Raw genomic sequence first — 24,425 nt, 5'->3', positions numbered from 1 at the left:
ATGTAGCATTAGTCTGGTCACTCTGCTTAAGGGGCCATATTGATATACTTGGGAAACTCACAGAGTTGGGCAGTAAAGATTTTACCAACAGTAGAAAGCTCTTCCATGGGTAGAGGAATTAACCATATGGGATGAAAGGAGGAAAAGGAGAGCCATAACATCATGTAAGTTTCTCAGCAGAACTGATGAAAATGGAGTAGTTCCTTAAATTAAGAAATACCTGGTCAGCAGGAAGACATAATAGTAGACAATTTTAAAAGCAAGATAAGAAAGATGAAGAAATATTTCCAAAGTGACAGAGGTGTAGATACGTAAAACAAATTAAGAGAAGTAACTGTAAATGTATACTCTGTTATTAAATCCAAAGATTGTTTGATACAAAAGAAAATGTTAGAAACATTGCCTAAAATGTAGCCTCCCCATCTCACACTGTAAAAGTAGGTAAGTCATACACACATTTAAGTAGTCTGTTTTGCCAAAGGAAGGGTTTCATGACAGCTTGACTTTAATTTCTGCTGATAAAGGAGCACAAGACCATTGCCAACTTGTGATTCTAGTTTGTAGCGAGGGAGTCAGCTTATGAGGTCTTTCTGTTTGTGTATCTATCAGTCTATATCTCTGACACCCATTCCCTCCAGGAACCCCCCATCAAGCAGGTGGCTACAACAAAATAGTCTCCACTATACATAAACGCCCATACATGCACATATACATACATACATACATATACATATCAACATATACACATACACAGACATTTACATATATACATATGTTCATACTTGCTTGCCTTCATCCATTCCTGTTGCTACCCCATCCCACAGAAAACAGCATTGCTTACCCCTGCTTCAGCGAGGTAATGCCAGGAAAATAAATAAAAAAGGCCACATTCGTTCACACTCAGTGTCTAGCTGTCATGTGTAATGCACCGAAACTACAGCTCCCTATCCACATCCAGGCCCCACAGACCTTTCCATGGTTTACCCCAGATGCTTCACATTCCCTGGTTCAGTCCATTGACAGCACCTTGACCCCAGTATACCACATCGTTCCAATTCACTCTATTCCTTGCTTGCCTCTCACCCTCCTGTATGTTCAAGTGCAGATTGCTCAAAATCTTTTTTACTCCATCCTTTCACCTCCAGTTTGGTATCCCGCTTCTTGTTCCCTCCATCTCTGACACATATATCCTCTTTGTCAACCTTTCCTCTCTCATTCTCTCCATATGTCCAAAACATTCCAACACACCCATGCCGTCTCAGCTAAAAAGAAGCTACAAAATTAGAATTATTGTAAACATTCATGCATTTGCATTAGCATGCATTTCAGAATACTTACTCTAATTATGATGTTGGCATAAGATTTACTGTTTTCTTTTTCATATTGTTTAAGGCTCCAGTCCCTAACAAAAGTCCACATCAAGGGCGGGCTTTAATTGAAATATAGTGAAGTTAACAAAAGGAAAAATGTAGACAAGGGAAAGTATTTGTAGTTTTTGGAGGCATGGGCTATAGATAGAGTTGTGTGGAGGAGGGTGGATGTGCTGGAAATGAGATGTTTGAGGACAGTATGTGGTGTGAGGTGGTTTGATCGAGTAAGTAATGAAGGGTAAGAGAGATGTGTGGTGGTAAAAAGAGTGTGGTTGAGAGAGCAGAGGAGGGTGTTTTGAAATGGTTTGGTCACATGGAGAGAATGAGTGAGGAAAGATTGACAAAGAGGATATATGTGTCAGAGGTGGAGGGAATAAGGAGAAGTGGGAGACCAAATTGGAGGTGGAAAGATGGAGTGAAAAAGATTTTGAGTGATCGGGGCCTGGACATGCAGGAGGGTGAAAGGCGTGGAAAGAATAGAGTGAATTGGAATGATGTGGTATACCGTGGTCAACATGCTGTCAGTGGATTGAACCAGGGCATGTGAAGCGTCTGGGGTAAAGCATGGAAAGTTCTGTGGGGCCTGGATGTGGAAAGGGAGCTGTGGTTTCAGTGCAATATACATGACAGCTAGAGACTGAGTGTGAATGAATGTGGCCTTTGTTGTCTTTTCCTAGTACTACCTCACGCACATGCGGGGGGGAGGGGGTTGGTATTTCATTATGTGGTGGGGTAGTGATGGGAATGAATAAGGGCAGACAGTATGAATTATGTGCATGTGTATATATGTATATGTCTGAGTGTGTATATATATGTATACATTGAGATGTTATTATTATTTTTTTATTATACTTTGTCGCTGTCTCCGGCGTTTGCGAGGTAGCGCAAGGAAACAGACGAAAGAAATGGCCCAACCCCCCCCATACACATGTATATACATACATCCACACACGCAAATATACATACCTACACAGCTTTCCATGGTTTACCCCAGACGCTTCACATGCCTTGATTCAATCCACTGACAGCACATCAACCCCGGTATACCACATCGCTCCAATTCACTCTATTCCTTGCCCTCCTTTCACCCTCCTGCATATTCAGGCCCTGATCACACAAAATCTTTTTCACTCCATCTTTCCACCTCCAATTTGGTCTCCCTCTTCTCCTCGTTCCCTCCACCTCCGACACATATATCCTCTTGGTCAATCTTTCCTCACTCATTCTCTCCATGTGCCCAAACCACTTCAAAACACCCTCTTCTGCTCTCTCAACCATGCTCTTTTTATTTCCACACATCTCTCTTACCCTTACGTTACTCACTCGATCAAACCACCTCACACCACACATTGTCCTCAAACATCTCATTTCCAGCACATCAATCCTCCTGCGCACAACTCTATCCATAGCCCACGCCTCGCAACCATACAACATTGTTGGAACCACTATTCCTTCAAACATACCCATTTTTGCTTTCCGAGATAATGTTCTCGACTTCCACACATTCTTCAAGGCCCCCAGAATTTTCGCCCCCTCCCCCACCCTATGATCCACTTCCGCTTCCATGGTTCCATCCGCTGCCAGATCCACTCCCAGATATCTAAAACACTTCACTTCCTCCAGTTTTTCTCCATTCATACTCACCTCCCAATTGACTTGACCCTCAACCCTACTGTACCTAATAACCTTGCTCTTATTCACATTGAGATGTATAGGTATGTATATGTGTGTGTGTGGACGTGTATGTATATACATGTGTATGTGGGTAGGTTGGGCCATTCTTTCGTCTGTTTCCTTGCGCTAATGCGGGAGAGAGTGACAAAGTATAAAAAACAACTGGTAAATCAAATTATAACTTTTTTCACACATTTTTGCCATTTCCCACATTAGTGAGGTAGTGTTAAGAACAGAGGACTGAGCTTTAGAGGGAATATCCTCATCTGACCCTTTCTCTGTTCCTTCTTTTGGAAAATAAAAAACTTTTATAACCTGATATTTCCTCCTTTCACAATGTAGCATCAAGAACATGCATACAAAGACAATGGTTCAATAACTGCCTCATCCAGTTATCTGGCACCTAAACAAGTTTTCCATGCTTTTGTATACGTTTTCCTGATCCACTCAATAATATTTTTACCTCAACTTGACCTTCTCACTCACCACTTCAACCATATACCCCAAGCTTCTCCACTCTTTAAAGAGCTTTATACTGCTCTTATTTTCTCTTATCTATCTATCTATCTATCTTATTCCTACTATACTAACACATTCCTTTTGTCATCATTCTAAATTACTCTCTCCATCTTTTAAGCAGTCTATCCTTCATCACTACCATTCTCCCAGCCATGCATAACACACACTTGCTCTTTACACAAGCACGCCTTCTTTTATTTACCTCCTTCTAGAACATACCTATACGTTAAAATGTATAGGTATGCATATGTGGATGTGTATGTATATACATGTGTATGTGGGTGGGTTGGGCCATTCTTTTGTCTGTTTCCTTGTGCTACCTTGCTAACGCAGGAGACAGCTACAAAGTATAATAAAAAATAGTAAAAAAAGATTACCCAAGGAAAGTCTGAAAAGAATTTTCATAGTTATTCCAGTCAGCTTTGTTGAGGTGCCAATATTTACATTAAGAAGGGGCTGCTGGAGGGGGAGATGCCATTAAAAATAGATACTTATAAGAATGTGGTCAGATGAACCAATTGGATCTGACATAGTTTAGTTACAGTGGAAAGGATTAGAGGTGAAAAACAGACCTAGAATATTAGGAGAATGGTCATGGCAGTCAGGAATATGGGTGGGGTGTGAGATAATTTGCTCTAGATCATTGAGAATGGAGAATGTGAGGTATGGAAGGAATTCAATTTTCGTACAGCTCACTGACATATTTCTTTCACCACATGGATACTGGTTGAGCTCTCTTACTCAGGAACCTCTTCCTCAGGCACGAAGGTTTGGGGAGTTGGTGTGGGCGATGGGAGTTGGCCAACTAAAGTGAAGTTAAACTGTTAGTGAGTGAAGATATTTTGCTTATATCATGCCAAATGTAGGACGACAAATGAAGACACTTTTGTTTTGGGGAAAAAAAGGCCAAAAAATGATACCCCCATAAATACTACAGAGAGAGCAGGCATGTCAGACTTTGTAAGGGTACAGCTACAGCTAAAAGTTTACAAATATAGATGAACTAATGGTTAATGATGAAGAACTAGAGTGAGAGACCACACTGGGGCATTCATACCTGAGACTGGTATTGTAGGAATGAGACTGATCAAAAAGATGGAATCAGGATTTCTCTTTTGTGGAGGATACACAGTAGCAAAGAAGGAAAGAGAAGACAAAAGAAGAGACTGAGTATTATTAGTAAGAGAGTATCTAATATTTCTGGAAGAAGCAGTGGAAAATGCATCCCTGTAGAGATTCATAGTAGGAAAGGTAACGGAAGGAAGAAGGCCATAATTGGTCTTGTAGGTTACAACCCATAAAAAATTGAAAGTACAGTTTGAATTGTGTAACAGAGAGCAAGACAAACTATTACCAGTGACAGATAGATATTGATAATTAGAAATTTTAATTGTAAGATCAACTAAAACCTGGATTTTCACATAGAGAGAATTGCAATACAGGTACACCACCAAATTTCCAGCAACTGATGGTTCGGCACCTCCTTTAGTCCATACAAAATCACGTGAGGGAACTTGAAATTACTGAGGCCACCAGACTGGTTTACTGGGCTGCCAGAGATTGCATTGTGTGTAGTAGGGTGCACTTATTTACTTTCTTTACACTGCTTTTGTTGGTGGTGAGTGATACTGCAATCTGTGAGATTCTTAGCTTATTTTGCTTAAATTTAACCCTAGCTATGGCTTCTAAGACATGTGAGAGTGTCTGTCATATATCAAACATAAACACCAGTCCATATCTATCTAAGATAAAGTAGAACTATTGAAAAAAATGGACTGTGGTGTTTTGGTGCATAAGCTGTGTGACATCTTCAGTATTGGTTCATCATCTGTTTATGATATAAAGAAGCAAATGGAGAAAATATTAAAATTCTATGCAGACAGTGATTCCAAGAAGCATATGACGATCAGAAAAACTATGAAAGATGGTAAGAGTACTGAGCACGATCGAGTGATGATGCAATGATTTCAACAGCGTTGGAGTGATGGAGTGGACTTGTCAGGTAGCATGATAATGGACCTGGCTAATTTGTTCCATAAAGAACTTAAATTACAACATGAGCGAGACTATAGTGAAGGATGGCTTCAAAGATTCAAGAAGCGTCATAGAATTTCCACGAATAAAGTGTGCAGAGAAAAGCAGTCTGCAAACCATGAAGGAGCTGCCGAGTATGTTTACAAATTTGCAAAACTCGTAGCTGATGAGCACCTTAGTCCTGAGCAGGTGTATAATGCAGACAAAACAGCATTATTCTGGCAGTGTACACCTAGGAAAACACTAACAACAGAAGACGAAGAAGACCCCACAGGATTCAAATTAATGTATTGTTCTACAAGTACCTGTATTCCATTTATTTTTTGATTTACATTTAATATTTGTTTAATTTAAATTTTCTAGCAGTCCATGATATACTTTAGACACATGGGAGATGTATAATTAGTGGGTTAGAGGTGTGTTGATGAATTATTATTATGTGACCACGGTTGGTCCTGCAAAATGGTTAATCCGGCAAGGTTTTGTAACAACGAGTGCTGGAAAATCGGTGGTGTACCTATATTACAAGTTCTTAGAATGTGTGCAGTAAAGCTTCCTGTACTAGCCTGTCATGGGTTTGGAAGATATAATGGAGGTACATCACCAGTGCTTTCTGTTATTTGATATACAGTGTCCTTATGGGAATAATGATCATGTTGTGCTTGAATATCAATATGTAATGAGTGAAGAGAGCACAGTGAAGCCTGTGGAGAATCAAACACCAAATTGAGCTAATCCAGCAACCTAAACACAGCTAAACAAAACCTTTGGAATATAGATTGGGAAAGAGAGTTTGAGAACCTTAAATTTGAAGACACCTAAAGTGACTTCAGCTTTTGTCATTGTCAGATACTTGGCTACCCAGCTAAATGTAGGATGATAAATATGGGACAGGACAGAGTAAAAAGGAAATCTAAATATGGCTACCATCTTACAAGAGGCAGCTTGCAGAAATTATCATGAGAAAGAAATGTAACGTAGATATAGTACTAAGCCTAACCTCAAAATTTCATATTAGGAGAATTACAAAGGAGGCAGATTACTTCTATCATCAATATTGCCTTTGAATATGCAAATATAACACTGGGCAACAAAATCTAAATTAAAATAGGTGGCCCATATGGTACTTTTTATGTTGAGTTCAAATCTGTTTAGAATTTTTCTGTCAGGCATGATTTTTAAGGGACAGAGCAATTAAATTTTACAATTATTGTATTTACTCATGAATAAGGCTGATATTACACTTAAGAAACCTATTTGGCCTCAGGAACATTCCTTTTAAGTGTCCAGCAGTAATCTGCCAACATAGATGGGCTCCACTTTCTTTGGTACTGCTATTCCTTGACGAAAATGTCATGATGAAATCTTTCACTGTGCTCACCACTGATTGCCCTAAGATTTTCCAGGAAAAAGTGTAAGTGCTAGTCCAAAAAGTGAAATTTTAGATTCGTATTGCACCCCAGAACTTTATATTAAGCCTGTAGATCTTTTGCGATATCACTAGTTTTCTGATCTGTGACTGCCCCAAAAATCTTTGCAAACTCTCTTAATGACAGCCATGCAGTTTTTTTCAACTTCATTTAGCTCTTCATTAGACTTTTCATTTTGAAGCAATTCCCTGATCTGTGGTCCTACAAAAATACCCCGAGCTTGATGTGCAAAGGAGCCAGATAAATTTTGTCAGGATCAACAAGAGGAGGATTGATGACATTCTTCTTCAGTGGAGTCAGTGATCTTCATTTTAGCCACACTTTCATTACATGATGATTTTTCGTGTCCCAACTGTCCCACTCATAGATGAAACAAGAGAACTTTGTGTAACCAAGTAGCATTTTTGAGTAAAAGTGCCACAACCTTTAGGTCAAAACATACATTCCACTTAAAGTCCCCATACTTAATTTTTTTCAAAGGAAAATTCATGTTATATGTTTCCTTCATGTTAGCTGAATGTGTCAGAGGAACAGAGGGGAACTTATTTCCGTTGTGGAGTAGGACTGCTTTCAAGCTTACTTTTGATGATTCAATAAACAAGCATCACTCACTTGTGTTATATTCATGGCCAAGTGCCTCCATAACAGAAAGAACATCGTTGCAGAATACCAGACCATCTTCAAGGGAGAAAAATTCTTTGAAAATGACATGGTGATCACAATAAAAACAGACTTTAGTTCTATTCTGGGGAAGATTTCAGCACTTTGACCAGGAATCCAAAAGTTCAGCATGCTTCTTAGCTTCTTAGACAATTTTAAATCGTGGATGAGATCATCAAGATCTTGACTCTGCAAATGTGGTTTACCTGAAGAACAGCTCACTTAAAATGTTGGATCCATATTATCCTTCACATGGGAGTCGGTGATAGCTTAAAAAACTGATCAGAATTATATTTTCTTATCCCACTCATAGAGGAAACAACAGAACTTCGTGTGACCAAGTAGCATTTTGAGTAAAAGTGCCACAACCTTTAGGTCACAACATACATTCCACTTAAAGTCCCCATACTTAATTTTTTCCGAAGGAAAATTCATGTTATCATATGTTTCCTTCATGTTATCTACATGTGCCAGGAACAGAGGGGAACTTATTTCCATTGTGGAGTAGGACTGCTTTCAAGCTTACTTTTGATGATTCAATAAACAAGCATCACTCACTTGTGTTATATTCATGGCCAAGTGCCTCCATAACAGAAGGAACATCGTTGCAGAGTACCGAACCATCTTCAAGGGAGAAAAATTCTTTGAAAATGACATGGTGATCACAATAAAAACAGACTTTAGTTCTATTCTAGGGAAGATTTCAGCACTTTGACCAGGAACCCAAAAGTTCAGCTTGCTTCTTAGCTTCTTAGACTATTTCAAATCGTGGATGAGATCATCAAGATCTTGACTCTGCAAATGTGGTTTACTTAGAACAGCTCACTTAAAATGTTGGATCCATATTGTCCTTCATGTGGGAGTCAGTGATAGCTTAAAAAACTGCTGATGAGAATTATATTTTCTTGTCAAGTTAAAATATGAGTGTGTGTGTGTGTCCCCCTGCTTTGTCCATGCTGTGAGAAGCCTGACATGTGGCACAACAAATATGGGAGGCCCAGCTTTTATCCTGGTCGCCCACTTTACAAACAAAATAATGCTCATAGCATTTTTTAATGAGGGGGTGAAAGAACGTTTTTGCAATATGAATGTCAATTTAACGCAGATGTAGCAGAAAGAATTTAGACTACTGTAGTTTCTCAGCATTATATAATGATGGTGGATGGGGTATCAGCACAACACTTGAATACACAAAAGCACAATCCATCATCAAAGTGGAAAAGACACTGTTTACACGTTGAGTTCTAGTAGGCTGTTTGAATGTACCAACATTTCCAGTCGTGTTTCTGCAGGCCCTTGGTGACTCATTTATCTAGGCTTGTGCTTTCAAAAAGAAACTGTTGCTTTTCAGAAACAAGAAAATAGCTGTATTTGTTAAACTTTTTGTTTCAAATGCTCTGTAGAGCACTGATACATATATACTGTATGCTAAGATATGCGAGTATGCTAGAACAAAAAACTAAGGGTGATGGAGAAATTCTGAGAATATTTTTGGATTCGACGAGCAAAAAGACATACAGATATTTTTTCCATGGGACACAATCTTTGTTGACCAGTGTAATGAATGCTAGAGTAAGGAAGCAGAAAGGGGGCATCAGAGAGGAGTGAAGTATGATTCAAGAAAAGATATATGGTGAAAGAAAACAGACGTATGGAGAAGCAATAGATGACAGAACAGCAAGTAAGCTTTTAAAGAAGTACAAGAATACAAAATGTGAGTACATTAGAATAAGGAAGGAGAATCAGAAAGTGTACCAAGGAGGCAGTGTAAAGAGCAAAATAAAACCAAAGCAGTATCATAAATTTATAGGGAGTAGATTGATAGTTATTAACCCAAAGGACTCAGATGAAAGGGTCACAGAATTTAAGAATATATCCAGGGAGTTACATACAAAACTACAAAGTTTCTTCTTAGTGAAGAGCAGAGCACCTCCTAGTGCTGGTGGTGAAAAGGAAGAGTTGACAGTGGAGAAGATTAGACATGGCATGAATAGGATACTGAAGGATCATAAAGGTGTATGGTTCTGATGAAATTTCACCTTTATGTATTCAGTGTACGTGCAGAGGCACTTGGCAGACTACTGTGATTGTTGTTCAAGAAACCTAGTGGATTTGGGACCAATCCCAGAAGAGAGTACAGGAGAAAAATGTCAAACCTGTCTTCAGAGAAAGGAGATAGAGAAATTGCACTAAATGAAAGCCCCATATCTCTGACAAGCACAATGTATAAACAGTGGTGAATGTAATCTGGAAACAAATGGATGAATATTTGTAAACACTAACTGAGTGAGAAACAGTACAGCTTCAGAGACAAGAAGTCATACAAAACAAACTTAACTTTAAAGAATGCGCACTGACCTAGACAAAGGAAGCGCAAGGAAAGCCTTTATGTCATTGGCACTGTCTTCCACAAGAGATTTATCAAATTACTGGAGCTACAGGCAGACATAAGAGGTGGGCTCCTTTAGTCAATTGAAAATTCCTTATGTGAAAGAAAACATAAGATGCACATCAGAGTTGCATATTCAAAATAGGTAAGAGTAACAAGTGTGCCCTCACAGCGCTTGGTCCTCGAACCAATGCTATACCTTGTTTATTTTGATAGATTCCCAGTTGGACTGGAATCAACCTTGAGCATGTTTGTGGATAAAGCTAAAATTATGTTTGATTGAAAACTGCAAGACTGCCTGAAATTTAGACATCTAAAGTGACTCTGGTTGTTCTTGGACGCTTGGCTGAAGTTCTTCCCAACCAAAATTAAGATGAGGAGAGGACAGAGTGAAAGTAGACTTAAAAATGATTACAATTTTACAGGAAGCATTGTACAAATCAGCAAGTAAAAGATACATGCGGTAGACATAGTACCAAGCCTAACTCAAAAGTACACATAAGGAGAATTGATAAGGAGCAAATTACTTTCAAGCTATCATCAGTGTTGTCTTTAGATACACAGATGAGATGTTTGTAAGTTATTTACAATAGAGTATGCGGCACCAATGGAGTCTTTTCACTTGAGGGAAGATCGATATGCTGAAGATCAAAAGGTATGCAACAAAGATTGTATCAGAAGTTAGGTAGCTGAGCTATGGGAAGAGGGTGATAGTCATGGAATTACCCATGTTGGAAGGACAAGAATGGGAAATGTGACGATAAAAGTGCTCTGACTTTTAAATAGATAGGATGAGGTAAACAGAGTACTTGGCTCAGATTGGACGTGTCAAGAACATAACAAGAAACAAACTAAAAAAAGCCAAGTGTTATGGAAACATGGAACAAGTTAATATAGGTAACCTTGAATGCAGAGAGTATGGATGGGGGTCTCATGCATATTGAACAAATTGGTATAATAACAAAAGGAATGAACACACTTACAGACATGCACTCATCCATATTTTGTGTGTGTGTGTAGGTAATCACCTTTTATACTGCATTTTGAGTTTGGTAAAGATAAGACATTTGTATGCTATTTAGCCTATTTCTCTATTCTGATAAAGAAAAGATATTTGTGTTATTTAGCCTATTTCTCTATTCTCTTTCAGGCTGGGAGAGTAGTGAACTGTGATGATGTCATGCAGCAGTCTTCTTACTCTGAATGTGCACCTGTTTTTTATAAAGTACTGACAAATTTCACATCTCAATGCGGGTGTTTTTCAGCTGTCCAAGACATTTTGAATATGTATCAGTTGGTACACAGTCACTTTTACATACCAATATATAAGCCATAATGTAAAGTAAGAATATTTCTTTACATTCAAAATTTAGTACTTTTCCAGTGTTTCACTGCTGTGCTATGTATTCTGATTACGAACAGAATACAGTTCCTTTGTTATCAAGAGCTGGTTTTATACAGTTTATAGTAGATGTTAAGATATCATTGTCGAATATAGATACTTGCGTATACAAGATTTTGTAATTGTAAAGAATATTTATCTGCCAGACGAAATTTTCTGATGTGCTAGTCTCTCAGAGTCTGAATTTTTTTACTGATAGAAAAATGTCCACTTGTCCTTGCATGCATACTTCATGTATGAATTGCTTATTAGTATATTCGAGTTCATTATCATTTTCATGGTATCATAATATGTAAATGTTATGTGACCAGTAGCAGAAGAAACTGAATTCAGCTTTGTATAAACCCTCTGCATCTGTTAAAGTACAGTAGTTGTGTATGTCTTTACACAATAAGGCCACCAAAATATATGATTGCAAGTGTCGTCATAGTGGATGAGATTATTTTATAACAACTAAACATGTCAGTTTGTGTCATGAATCCTTTTATGCAGTTTCATGAACCTCTATGTGCACTTGTGATCAATTTTTCTAATGACATAATTTGTAATAAAGTTGATCTTAATGTATCATTTAACTGAATCCAAAAAATATGGTATTTGGTTCATCACATGCTAAGTACTAATGTATAGACTAACGAGTAAATTTGAATGTCTCCTGTGTATTACTAATATATCCATGTCATAAAGTGTTGTGTGAAAGGTGTCCTGAAGTTTCTAATAGGAATAATCATGTATTAAGTGGAGCTCACACTGCAGGATATATTTTATTTATTCAGTCAAGAGACTTTGAATATAAAGTTTTAAAGTTTTTGTATTTTGTAAAACTTTTTATCCAAATTAAATTTATTAGATATATTTGTAGGTTATCAAACATTCATGTTTATGAGTATTTCTGGTTAGCTCAGAATAACTTGCTTTAGCAGTTATAATACTCATTTGCATGCGATGAGACTTGCATAATCAATGCATTACTCTCTTGTATGTATTTAACCAGTACTCTGACTAAAACTAAATATATTTCAGCACCATTTAGAGTCATATCAAAGGATCAGATAAGATAATGCCCTCATGATTGTTAAGGCATCTACCAAGAGCACTTGTTTACTATTAATGATGGACTTAATTTGAATTGGCATGAAACATTAGTTTTAAGAATTTATCCATTAGACATGCCTGTGAATGTGAATTTTTATTTTGAATATACACAAAAAGGTTATGAAAGAATGTGGGAATTATGTAAAAAAAAATTTACAAAAGAAGGCAGCATGATGCTGTAAGGATAGAGGTATGTGAGAGGCAAAAGTGATAAAATGTACTTAAAGAGATACTAAGCTGAGGATCATCAATCCTCTCAGAAGATTTTGTACATATGAAGTTCCTGTGTAAAACTTACGCTGCTGTAACAGTTGAAGCAATTAATAACTCACAGTGGAAGAAAGCTTTTCATTCAATTCTTATGTATAGGGAACACTACAGTAACCCATGATATTGACATCTCTCTCTGTATCATGTGGTACAGAGTGAGTGATAAATGGATTGGAAACATATTATCATACACTACAGACTACAGATAGTGAGAAATAAGAAGGCATTTCTGTATAGCTAATTCATTCTCCTACCTTAGCAAGGAAGTTGACATTGGTATTACTTGCTCACATCAACTCTTGCTGTCCTGTATAATGTACCAAAATCAGAGTCTACCATTCACAGACAAGCCCAAAAGACAACTCCATGGTCTACCTTTTCTGCTTCATATGCCCTGGATTAGGCCCTTGACAGTAGATCTCCTTCACAACACATACACACCCTATATACTACAGCAATCCAATTAGTTTTATCCTTATTCTCCTCTTACCTACCAGAATGCTTGACCCAAGGACCTCGATGCCTCCTTCATCCCATCCTTCTGTCTCCTTGGTATCCTCCTGTCCCATGCTCCCTCCACTCCTGATACACTGATCCTCTTATTCAATCTTTTTTAACTCATTCTCTTCATATGTCCAATCATTTCAGCAACCAATACCCAATTTTATTATCATTATACTTAATCACTGTTTCCCATGTCAGCGAGGTAGCGCCAGGAAACGGATGAAGAATGGCCCATCCACTCATATACACACATATATATATATACATAAACATCCATACACGCACATATATGTTTATATTATTTTATTATACTTCGTTGCTGTCTCCCGCGTTAGCGAGGTAGCACAAGGAAACAGACGAAAGAATGGCCCAACCCACCCACATACACATGTATATACATACACATCCACACACGCACATATACATACCTATACAGTCCAACATATACATATATATATATATACATACACAGACATATATACACATGTACATAATTCATACTTGCTGCCTTTATTCATATATTACCATACACAGACATATACATATATACACATGTGCATATTCATATTTGCTTGCCTTCATCCATTCCTGTCGCTACTCCACCACACATGAAACAGCATCCCCCCCTTTAGTGAGGTATTATTGTTCATTTAAATTATGACAGAACTCCCTGACTAACATTACTGTGAATCCCATGAGTTTTTTCAAACATATTCAACCATTTCTCACATCAGCAAAGTACAAGTTGAGTATCCCTTATCCAAACTGCTTCAGAATCTGAAACTTTTTGAGTGGGGACAGGACACTACAAATGGAAAATCCCACACCTGACCTCACTTGCTCATGCTGGGCTCTGATGCTCTGTTGGTGCCATTTTGTTACAAACAATCGTCACCACCAGACCTACATGCATTACTCACTGTGTTTTGCTTATTCTCTGCTCTATGGTACAAAGATATTGTTGAAAATGTCAAAAAGTCTCTAGAGTCCATCAGTGAACCAGAAGTGGATATTGTAAAAGTTTTTAAATCTATAATGAGGCTCCAGTTGTTCATTTACTGACCAACAGTGAAATAGCTAAAATGGTTCTAAATCAAGGTGATCATGTTAATAGAGATGAAGATGACTTTGTTAACACTGCAGAAAAAGTGCATATAAACATTGTGAAAATGTGAGATGGACTTATTGAAGGACTAGAGCAGCATGAATTCATAAAAGAACAAGAAATCATGTCAGTTTATAAAATCAGAGAGACTTTTCTAAGACAAAAACCATTGTTAACGAGGCAGATGACTGGAGAAAATATTTAAAAATGTAGAATGCCTCTCCATCCCTAAAGGACCCACACTTCCTGATCCCTTAACTTCTGATGTTCCTTTTCACAATGATCACAACAGTGATGTACCCTCTCCCTCAAGTTTCTCAGGCTATATGTAGTTGTAGTATTTGTTGATACATATATCTTCTTTTGTAAGCAAGAGATCAAGTTTTTTGGTAAGTGCAAAACATTATTTTCATGTGAAATCTGAATTTCATCTCCAACATTTTTGAAATCCCGTGTTTTAGCATAACATGACCAGCAACATTACTGCGTTGAAATTTTTCTTGGTTAGTTTTCATTACATTTACAGCTACCTGTAATTATCATAAATTGAATGCTTATTTTGTTTTTAATATCTCAAATAAAACAAAAAATGAAATACAATGTACCTTTTAATCAAAACACAGTACTGTAGGTGGAAACTGAAAACCTGCAGTTGTTTGTTGTTATTGTTGAACAGCTGATACAGGTATTCTGCTGATGCTACTGTGCTGCTTAGTTACCCTAAACACATTGGTTTTTCACTGTATTAATGGTATTCCATATTCTTTTACTGTTAAGTACTTTTGTGTGAATAAATGTGAGAAAATGATTGCTTAAACTGAAGAATCTATCATATTGCACATTCCACAAATCGATATCCCAACATTGTCCATGACAAATTAAACTAGATCCTGATACTCTACCTCCTAATTACCATTCCTGAGAATCAAGAAATTTTATAGCATTTTACAGGTATGACGCCCAAACTAGGCACATGCAATGAAATACGACTTTGGTTGAATTAGTAAATCTGCCATACTGCACACCCCATAAACTGATATATCCCAATTTCTGTGACAAGTTATAACTGATTCTTACTGCAAGTCTCCTAGACTATCATTATGGTAAATTTCATGAATAATTGCTGTACAACTTTCCTATTTGGAAAACAAATTTGGCAAATTTAAGACCACTTTTGTTAAATTGGTGAATATACCATACTGCAAACTTTTTAAATTGATATCCTCCCTCTGTCCACGACATACTGCACTAGACATATATAGTATACATTCCTGACTACTATTAATGTGAATTTCAAGAAAGTTTATGGCTACATCTTTCAGTTATGACACCCTAAATTTGGCACATGCAGTGATATGCTGTTTTGGTTAAATTGGTGAATCTAACAATACACATTCAATAAATTGATATTTCCTCATTATCCATGAACCATTACACTGGATTTGTATAACTTGACTATTATTACCATGAATTCTATGACATATGGTGAAAGGAAAGATTGGGATTGTGAAATATGCATCTGTGAATATGAAGGTTGTATGATATAATGATGAAATGAAGCTTTTCTGGAGGAATTTGAATGAGAGAAACATGTATTGGGTGATATGAATGCAAAACTAGGATTCAGTGAAACTGATGACATAGTTGGTAAACTGGGAGTGCCTGAAGTATATGAGAATGGAATATTTGTGCTGAGAGTAGTTTATTCCTTGCAAACACCTTTTTTCAGCATAAGATGATCCACAGATATACATGGATGAGGAATGATGGAGAAGAGCAAAAGGTTTTGACTGACTATGTGGCAGTGGATGAAAGATCCAAATAGGCTATGCTGGATACTGGAGTTGAGAGGATTCTTTGGAGACTAACCATTTTGCAGTTCTTATGGAGATGAGGACCAGGGAGAAGTGGAGGTATGGTGTAAGGAAGAATGGAGAGGTAAAAGTGCTGGCAAGCGAGAAGATGAATCAGGAAAAATAAAGGGAGTACGAAAGGAAAGTAACTGAAAGCTTAGACAGAAGTGCAGTGAATGTAGGAATGCAGTCATGTGTGAATGAGGTGCTTAGAATGTTTAGAGAAACAGTAGTAAAGGTTGTAGAATCAGTAGTTGGATACAAGATAGTGAGATACAAAAGGGTAATGCTTAGTGGACAGAAGAGATTAGAAACGCTATGGAAGAGAAAAAAAAGGCATACAGTAGATTACTCAATATGAATGTACCAGTGGAAGTTCAGCAAAGGAGGAGGGAAGATTACAAAATATGTACATAAGCGGATAGAGGAAAGCAAAGAGAGAGTAGATGAAGATTTTGGAAGAATGAAAAGTGAAAAGTTTCAGGATAATATGAAGGAAGGAGGTGAAAAAGGAAAGAGGTGGATGTAAAAGTGGAAATGTTGATGTGAGAAGTAAGGAAGGGGAATTGTTGAATCAAAAGGAGGAAGTGAAAGGAAGATGGAAAGAATATTTTGAAGAACCGTTGAATGTGGGAGAAGAGGATGCAGCAGTTGTTACAAGCATGGGTATGGAGGAGGGAAGGAAGAGGATACAAGTGCAAGGGCCTATAGCAAAGAGGGAGATAGGAAGGGCAATAATGAGGCTGAAGGTAGGAAAGGCACATGGAGTGGATGAGATTTTGCTCAAAATGTTGAAGTGTGGAGGAGAAAGTGCGAGAGAGTGGATGTATCTTACATGTAATTCAGCATGGAAACGGAAGGTTGTGCCTAAGCATTGGGTGAAAGCTGATATTGTTCTTTTATTCAAAGGAAAAGGTGCAAAGGAGCAAAGGATGTATGCAGCAATTAAAGGGGAATAAGCCTGTTAAGTATACCAGGATAGGTGTATTCAAGAATATTAATTGATAGGGTGATGGAAGTGACAGAATGCAAAATAAGTGAAGAACAAGGGGATTTTAGGAAGAGTTGGTGATGTGTGCATCAGATTTTTGTAGTAAAGATGACCATGGAAAAGTTTTTTTTAGTGAAAGGTAAGAAGCTGTATGCAGCTTTTATGGATCTGGAGAGTGGGAATGACAGAGTCGATTGAACGCTTTGTGGGATGTGTTAAAGATGGTGTAAAAGCCTTCTACAGAGGAACAAATGCAAGTGTAAGAGTTGATGGAGAGCTGAGCAAAAATTTTGGGATGCATGTAGGTGTCAGGCAGGGCTGTGCAATGTCACTGTGGCTTTTTGATATAAGAGAAATGAGAGCAAAACCAGGGAAAAGGGGTGCAAAGATGGAGTGTGGTGATGGATATGGTGGCTAGTGGCAAGCCTGTCTGCTGATGATACTGTGTTGTTTACGGGGAGTTCAGAGAAGTAGCAGAAGGTTGTAAGTGTGTTTTATGTGTGGAAGTGGAGGGGATTGAAGGTAAATGCAAGTAAAAGTAAAGTAATGGTGTTTGAAAGGAAACGGAGTGAAAATAATAGATATTGTAAAACCATGTATAGTGAAAGAAGAAAGTGTACTAAAGTGTGCTGTGGATATGGGGGAAAAAGACTGGAAGAAGTGAGGGAAATTAAGTTTCTGGGAGTTGTCTTGGGTAAGTGTGGTGATATGGAAGGAGAGATAAGGGAGAGGGCAGTACAGAGTAGAAGAGTCACTGGGTCTCTTTATAGAATAATGAAGGGTAGAACTGTAAGTATGGAAGTGATGAGAGGATTAAGGGACAGCATAGTCCACCCACCCCAGACCCATTCAGCCAAAACATGGACATGGTATGAGTCACAGATGTCAAGAACCCAGGCTGTGAAAATGAATTTTTTGAGAAGAGCATGTGGTGTGAATAAATGGAATGAAGAAAGAAATGAAAGAAATGAGAGATGTGGTATGGCAAGGAATGCAAAGGGAATTAATTGCACAGTGGTAGAATGGGTGAAACATGATACTTTGAGGTGGTTTGGGCAAGTAAAAAGAATGCAAGACTGGGAGTCTACAAGGAGAGTTTATGATAGTACAATTAAAGGGATTAGTGTGAGTGGAAGACCACTTGTGACATAGGCAAACAGGATGGAGGAAGAGAAACAGAGGAAGAATGCATGGAATGGTGTATACAAGGGAGGAATGTAAGGACGGGGAAAAGTGGAGACTTTTGCCGTGGCCACCCCTTGATGGGAGTTCCTGGAGCTATCGGGCATCAGAGATATAGATAGATTGTACCAAAGCATTTTCCAGTTGACACCAAAATTTGCATATCAAGTAGAGTACAGCTTTTGTTGAACACAATCTCTCATACCGAACTGTTCATAAATCAATACTGTACATGATGATACAGTATGTAATGAAGTTTACAGCAAGGGTAGCCTAGGAATTCTTTATGAATCCTGAGTGATTTCTCGAGGACAATGGAGATACTGATTTATGACTTATGCAAAATGACAAATTCACTTGTTTGATGTGCTAATTTTTAGGTGTCATAACTGGAAAATACTATTGTAAAATGTCATAAAATTCATAGTAGTAGTAGTTAGGAAAGTGTACTATACAAAGCCAATATAGACTGTCATGAAAAATCAGGTGATGTCAAGTTTTGGAATATGCAAAATGACATATTCACCAATTTAACCAATTGGTATTACACTGTATATGCCGAGTTTAGGATAACATAAATGGCTAAACCTTGGATAAAACTTCATGAAATTCACAGTAAAGGTAGTCAGGGAAGTTTTCTACAAGAATCCATTGTAATATGTCCAGTACAACGGGGTACATCTATTTTTCTAGTGTACCTTATGGCAGATTCACCAACTTAATCAAAATGGTATATCATTGCACATGCCCATTTCTAGGTGTAACAATCTGGAAAATGCTTCATTAAATATTCATGAAATTTACAGTAAAGGTAGCCAAGGAAGTCGAGTGTAAGAATCCAGGGTAATTTGTCACAGAAAATGGGAGGATATCGGAACAGAGAAGGGGGCCAGGTGAGGATATTCCCTCTAAGGCCCAGTCCTCTGTTCTTAACGCTACCTCACTAATGCGGGAAATGGCGAATAGTATGAAAAAAAAAAAAATCGATTCAAGAAGTGGAAAATATGGAAAATTCACTTCGTCCAATAATATGGTATTTTATTTAATGTGCTCATTTTAGGATGTCATAACTGGACAATTCTATTATGAAATGTCATGAAATTCAGAGTAAAAGTGTTCAGAAACTTCTCATAGAAGAATCCAATATAATTTCTCATGGACATGTAGGAAATAGCAGTTTATGAATTGCACAATATGAAAGATTCAACAAGATTGCCACTGTGGTACTTTACTGAACATGCCCATTTTGGGATGTCATGACTGAAAAAATCCCATGTATAATCTCATAAAATTTACAGCAATGGTAGCTAAGGAGGTCTACAGTAAGAATCTAATATCATTTGTCAGAGAAAATGGAAAATTTTCATTTGTGCCATATTAGATACTAGAAATTTACCAACATAATCAACATCCTTTTTTTTCATGTCCTGAGTTATTTTTCTTTGTGCCAAATTTAGTGTGTCAAAACTCTAATAAAATAACTACATAGTGATTCAGTATTAAATTATCATTATAGTTAGTATTTTTTTTAGAGACATTGGGCTGCACCAGCCCCCGAAAAAGGGGTAACGATGCAGTTTCCTGTGGGGTTGGGTAGCATCAGGAATGAATGGAGGAAAGCATGAATATGTACATGCTTATATATGTATATGTCTTTTTATGTGTATGCATATGTGTATATGTTGATATGTATACATATATGTATGTATATGTGTGTGTATGGGTGTTTATGTATATATATGTGCATATGAGTGGATGGGCCATTCTTCGTCTATTTCCTGGCACTACCTTGTCTACGCAGGAAACCGCTTATGTATGATAAATAAATAAAATAGATATATATTATTGTAGATTTATGTGCTGAAAAAGGACTGGTGATTGGAAATACCTGGTTTAAAAAGAAAGCTATACATAAATATATGTATGTAAGTGGGAGAGATGGCCAGAGAGCATTATTGGATTATGTGTTAATTGATAGGCGCACAAAAGAGAGACTTTTGGATGTTAATGTGCTGAGAGGTGCAACTGGAGGGATGTCTGATCATTATCTTGTGGAGGTGAAGGTGAAGATTTGTAGAGGTTTTCAGAAAAGAAGAGAGAATGTTGGGGTGAAGAGAGTGGTGAGAGTAAGTGAGCTTGGGAAGGAGACTTGTGTGAGGAAGTACCAGGAGAGACTGAGTACAGAATGGAAAAAGGTGAGAACAAAGGACATAAGAGGAGTAGGGAGGAATGGAATGTATTTAGGGAAGTAGTGATGGCTTGCGCAAAAGATGCTTGTGGCATGACAAGCGTGGGAGGTCGGCAGATTAGAAAGGGTAGTGAGTGGTGGGATGAAGAAGTAAGATTATTGGTGAAAGAAAGAGATAGGCATTTGGATGATTTTTGCAGGGAAATAATGCAAATGACTGGGAGATGTATAAAAGAATAAGGCAGGAGGTCAAGAGAAAGGTGCAAGAGGTGAAAAAGAGGGCAAATGAGAGTTGGGGTGAGAGAGTATCATTAAATTTTAGGGAGAATAAAAAGATGTTTTGGAAGGAGGTAAATACAGTGCGTAAGACAAGGGAACAAATGGGAACATCAGTGAAGGGGACTAATGGGGAGGTGATAACAAGTAGTGGTGATGTGAGAAGGAGATGGAGTGAGTATTTTGAAGGTTTGTAGAATGTGTTTGACAATACAGTGGTAGATATAAGGTGTTTTGGTTGAGGTGGTGTGCAAAGTGAGAGGGTTAGGGAGAATGATTTGGTAAACAAAGAAGTAGTAAAAGCTTTGCAGAAGATGAATGCCGGCAAGGCAGCAGGTTTGGATGGTATTGCAGTGGAATTTATCAAAAAAGGGGGTGACTGTAGTGTTGACTGGTTGGTAAGGTTATTCAATGTATGTATGACTCATGGTGATGTGCCTGAGGACTGGCGGAATGCTTGCACAGGGCCGTTGTACAAAGGCAAAGGGAATAAAAGTGTGTGCTCAAATTACAGAGGTATAAGTTTGTTGAGTCTTCCTGGTAAATTATATGGGAGGGTATTGATTGAGAGGGTGAAGGCAAGTACAGAGCATCAGATTGGGGAAGAGCAGTGTGGTTTCAGAAGTGGTAGAGGATGTGTGGATCAGGTGTTTGCTTTGAAGAATGTATGTGAGAAATACTTAGAAAAGCAAATGGATTTGTATGTAGCATTTATGGATCTGGTGAAGGCATATGATAAGAGTTGATAGAGATACTCTGTCGAAGGTATTAAGAATATATGGTGTGGGAGGCAAGTTGTTAGAAGCAGTGAAAAGTTTTTATCGAGGATTTAAGGCATGTGTACATGTAGGAAGAGAGGAAAGTGATTGGTTCTCAGTGAATGTTGGTTTGCAGCAGGGGTGCATGATGTCTCCATGGTTGTTTAATTTGTTTATGGATGGGGTTGTTAGGGAGGTGAATGCAAGAGTTTTGGAGAGAGGGGCAAGTATGCAGTCTGTTGTGGATGAGAGAGCTTGGGAAGTGAGTCAGTTGTTGTTCACTGATGATACAGCACTAGTGGATGATTTGGGTGAGAAACTGCAGAAGCTGGTGACCGATTTGGTAAAGTGTGTGAAAGAAGAAAGCTGAAAGTTAATGTGAATAAGAGGAAGGTTATTTGGTACAGTAGGGTTGAGGGAGAAATCAAATGAGAGGTAATTCTGAATGGAGAAAAACTGGGAGTGGATTTGGCAGCGGATAGAACTATGGAAGTGGAAGGGAATCATAGGGTGGGGGAGAGGGTGAATGTTCTGGGAGCGTTAAAGAATGTGTGGAAGTTGAGAACGTTATCTTGGAAAGCGAAAATGGGTATATTTGAAGAAATAGTGGCTCCAACAATGTTATGTGGTTGCAAGGCGTGGGCTATAGATAGGGTTGTGCGGAGGAGGGTGGATGTGCTGGAAATGAGATGTTTGAGGACAATATGTGGTGTGAGGTGGTTTGATTGAGTGAGTAATGAAAGGGTAAGAGAGATGTGTGGTAATAAAAAGAGTATGGTTGACAGAGCAGAAGAGGGTGTTTTGAAGTGGTTTGGTCACATGGAGAGAATGAGTGAGGGTATTGATTGAAAGGGTGAAGGCATGTACAGAGCATTAGATTGGAGAAGAGCAGTGTGGTTTCAGAAGTATATACATACCTACACAGCTTTCCATGGCTTACCCCAGACGCTTCACATGCCCTGATTCAATCCACTGACAGCACGTCAACCCCGGTATACCACATCGATCCAATTCACTCTATTCCTTGCCCTCCTTTCACCCTCCTGCATGTTCAGGCCCGGATCACACAAAATCTTTTCCACTCCATCTTTCCACCTCCAATTTGGTCTCCCACTTCTCCTCGTTCCCTCCACCTCCGACACATATATCCTCTTGGTCAATCTTTCCTCACTCATTCTCTCCATGTGCCCAAACCATTTCAAAACACCCTCTTCTGCTCTCTCAACCATGCTCTTTTTATTTCCACACATCTCTCTTACCCTTACGTTACTTACTCGATCAAACCACCTCACACCACACATTGTCCTCAAACATCTCATTTCCAGCACATGTACCCTCCTGCACACAACTCTATCCATAGCCCACGCCTCGCAACCATACAACATTGTTGGAACCACTATTCCTTCAAACATACCCATTTGTGCTTTCCGAGATAATGTTCTCGACTTCCACACATTCTTCAAGGCTCCCAGGATTTTCGCCCCCTCCCCCATCCTATGATCCACTTCCGCTTCCATGGTTCCATCCGCTGCCAGATCCACTCCCAGATATCTAAAACACTTTACTTCCTCCAGTTTTTCTCCATTCAAACTTACCTCCCAATTGACTTGACCCTCAACCCTACTGTACCAAATAACCTTACTCTTATTCACATTTACTCTTAACTTTCTTTTTTCACACACTTTACCAAACTCAGTCACCAGCTTCTGCAGTTTCTCACATGAATCAGCCACCAGCGCTGTATCATCAGCGAACAACAACTGACTCACTTCCCAAGCTCTCTCATCCCCAACAGACTTCATACTTGCCCCTCTCTCCAAAACTCTTGCATTCACCTCCCTAACAACCCCATCCATAAACAAATTAAACAACCATGGAGACATCACACACCCCTGCCGCAAACCTACATTCACTGAGAACCAATCACTTTCCTGTCTTCCTACACGTACACATGCCTTACATCCTTGATAAAAACTTTTCACTGCTTCTAACAACTTGCCTCCCACACCATATATTCTTAATACCTTCCACAGAGCATCTCTATCAACTCTATCATATGCCTTCTCCACATCCATAAATGCTACATACAAATCCATTTGCTTTTCTAAGTATTTCTCACATACATTCTTCAAAGCAAACACCTGATCTACACATCCTCTACCACTTCTGAAACCACACTGCTCTTCCCCAATCTGATGCTCTGTACATGCCTTCACCCTCTCAATCAATATCCTCCCATATAATTTACCAGGAATACTCAACAAACTTATACCTCTGTAATTTGAGCACTCACTCTATCCCCTTTGCCTTTGTACAATGGCACTATGCACGCATTCCGCCAATCCTCAGGCACCTCACCATGAGTCATACATACATTAAATAACCTTACCAACCAGTCAACAATACAGTCACCCCCTTTTTTAATAAATTCCACTGCAATACCATCCAAACCTGCTGCCTTGCCGGCTTTCATCTTCCGCAAAGCTTTTACTACCTCTTCTCTGTTTACCAAATCATCTTCCCTAACCCTCTCACTTTGCACACCACCTCGACCAAAACACCCTATATCTGCCACTCTATCATCAAACACATTCAACAAATCTTCAAAATACTCACTCCATCTCCTTCTCACATCACCACTACTTGTTATGACCTCCCCATTTGCGCCCTTCACTGAAGTTCCCATTTGCTCCCTTGTCTTACGCACTTTATTTACCTCCTTCAA

The 24,425-nt window shown here is 38.4% G+C and overlaps 1 protein-coding gene across 1 annotated transcript in view; it reads left to right on the top strand.

Moving 5' to 3' along the window:
* The window catches only part of RabX6 (RAS oncogene family member RabX6), a 98,305-nt gene extending 85,389 nt beyond the window's left edge, over positions 1-12,916 (top strand). Inside the window, exon 5 of the mRNA XM_071674821.1 lies at positions 11,227-12,916. The gene's annotated coding sequence lies outside the window, so the exon portion shown is untranslated. The remainder of the gene's footprint in view (positions 1-11,226) is intronic.
* Positions 12,917-24,425: the final 11,509 nt, after the last annotated feature.

The sequence above is a fragment of the Panulirus ornatus genome, chromosome 20 (genome assembly GCF_036320965.1).
Source record: "Panulirus ornatus isolate Po-2019 chromosome 20, ASM3632096v1, whole genome shotgun sequence".
In the NCBI taxonomy this organism is placed as follows: domain Eukaryota; kingdom Metazoa; phylum Arthropoda; class Malacostraca; order Decapoda; family Palinuridae; genus Panulirus; species Panulirus ornatus.
Note: the sequence above shows the minus strand (reverse complement) of the source record. Positions and strands in the feature narration are given on the sequence as shown.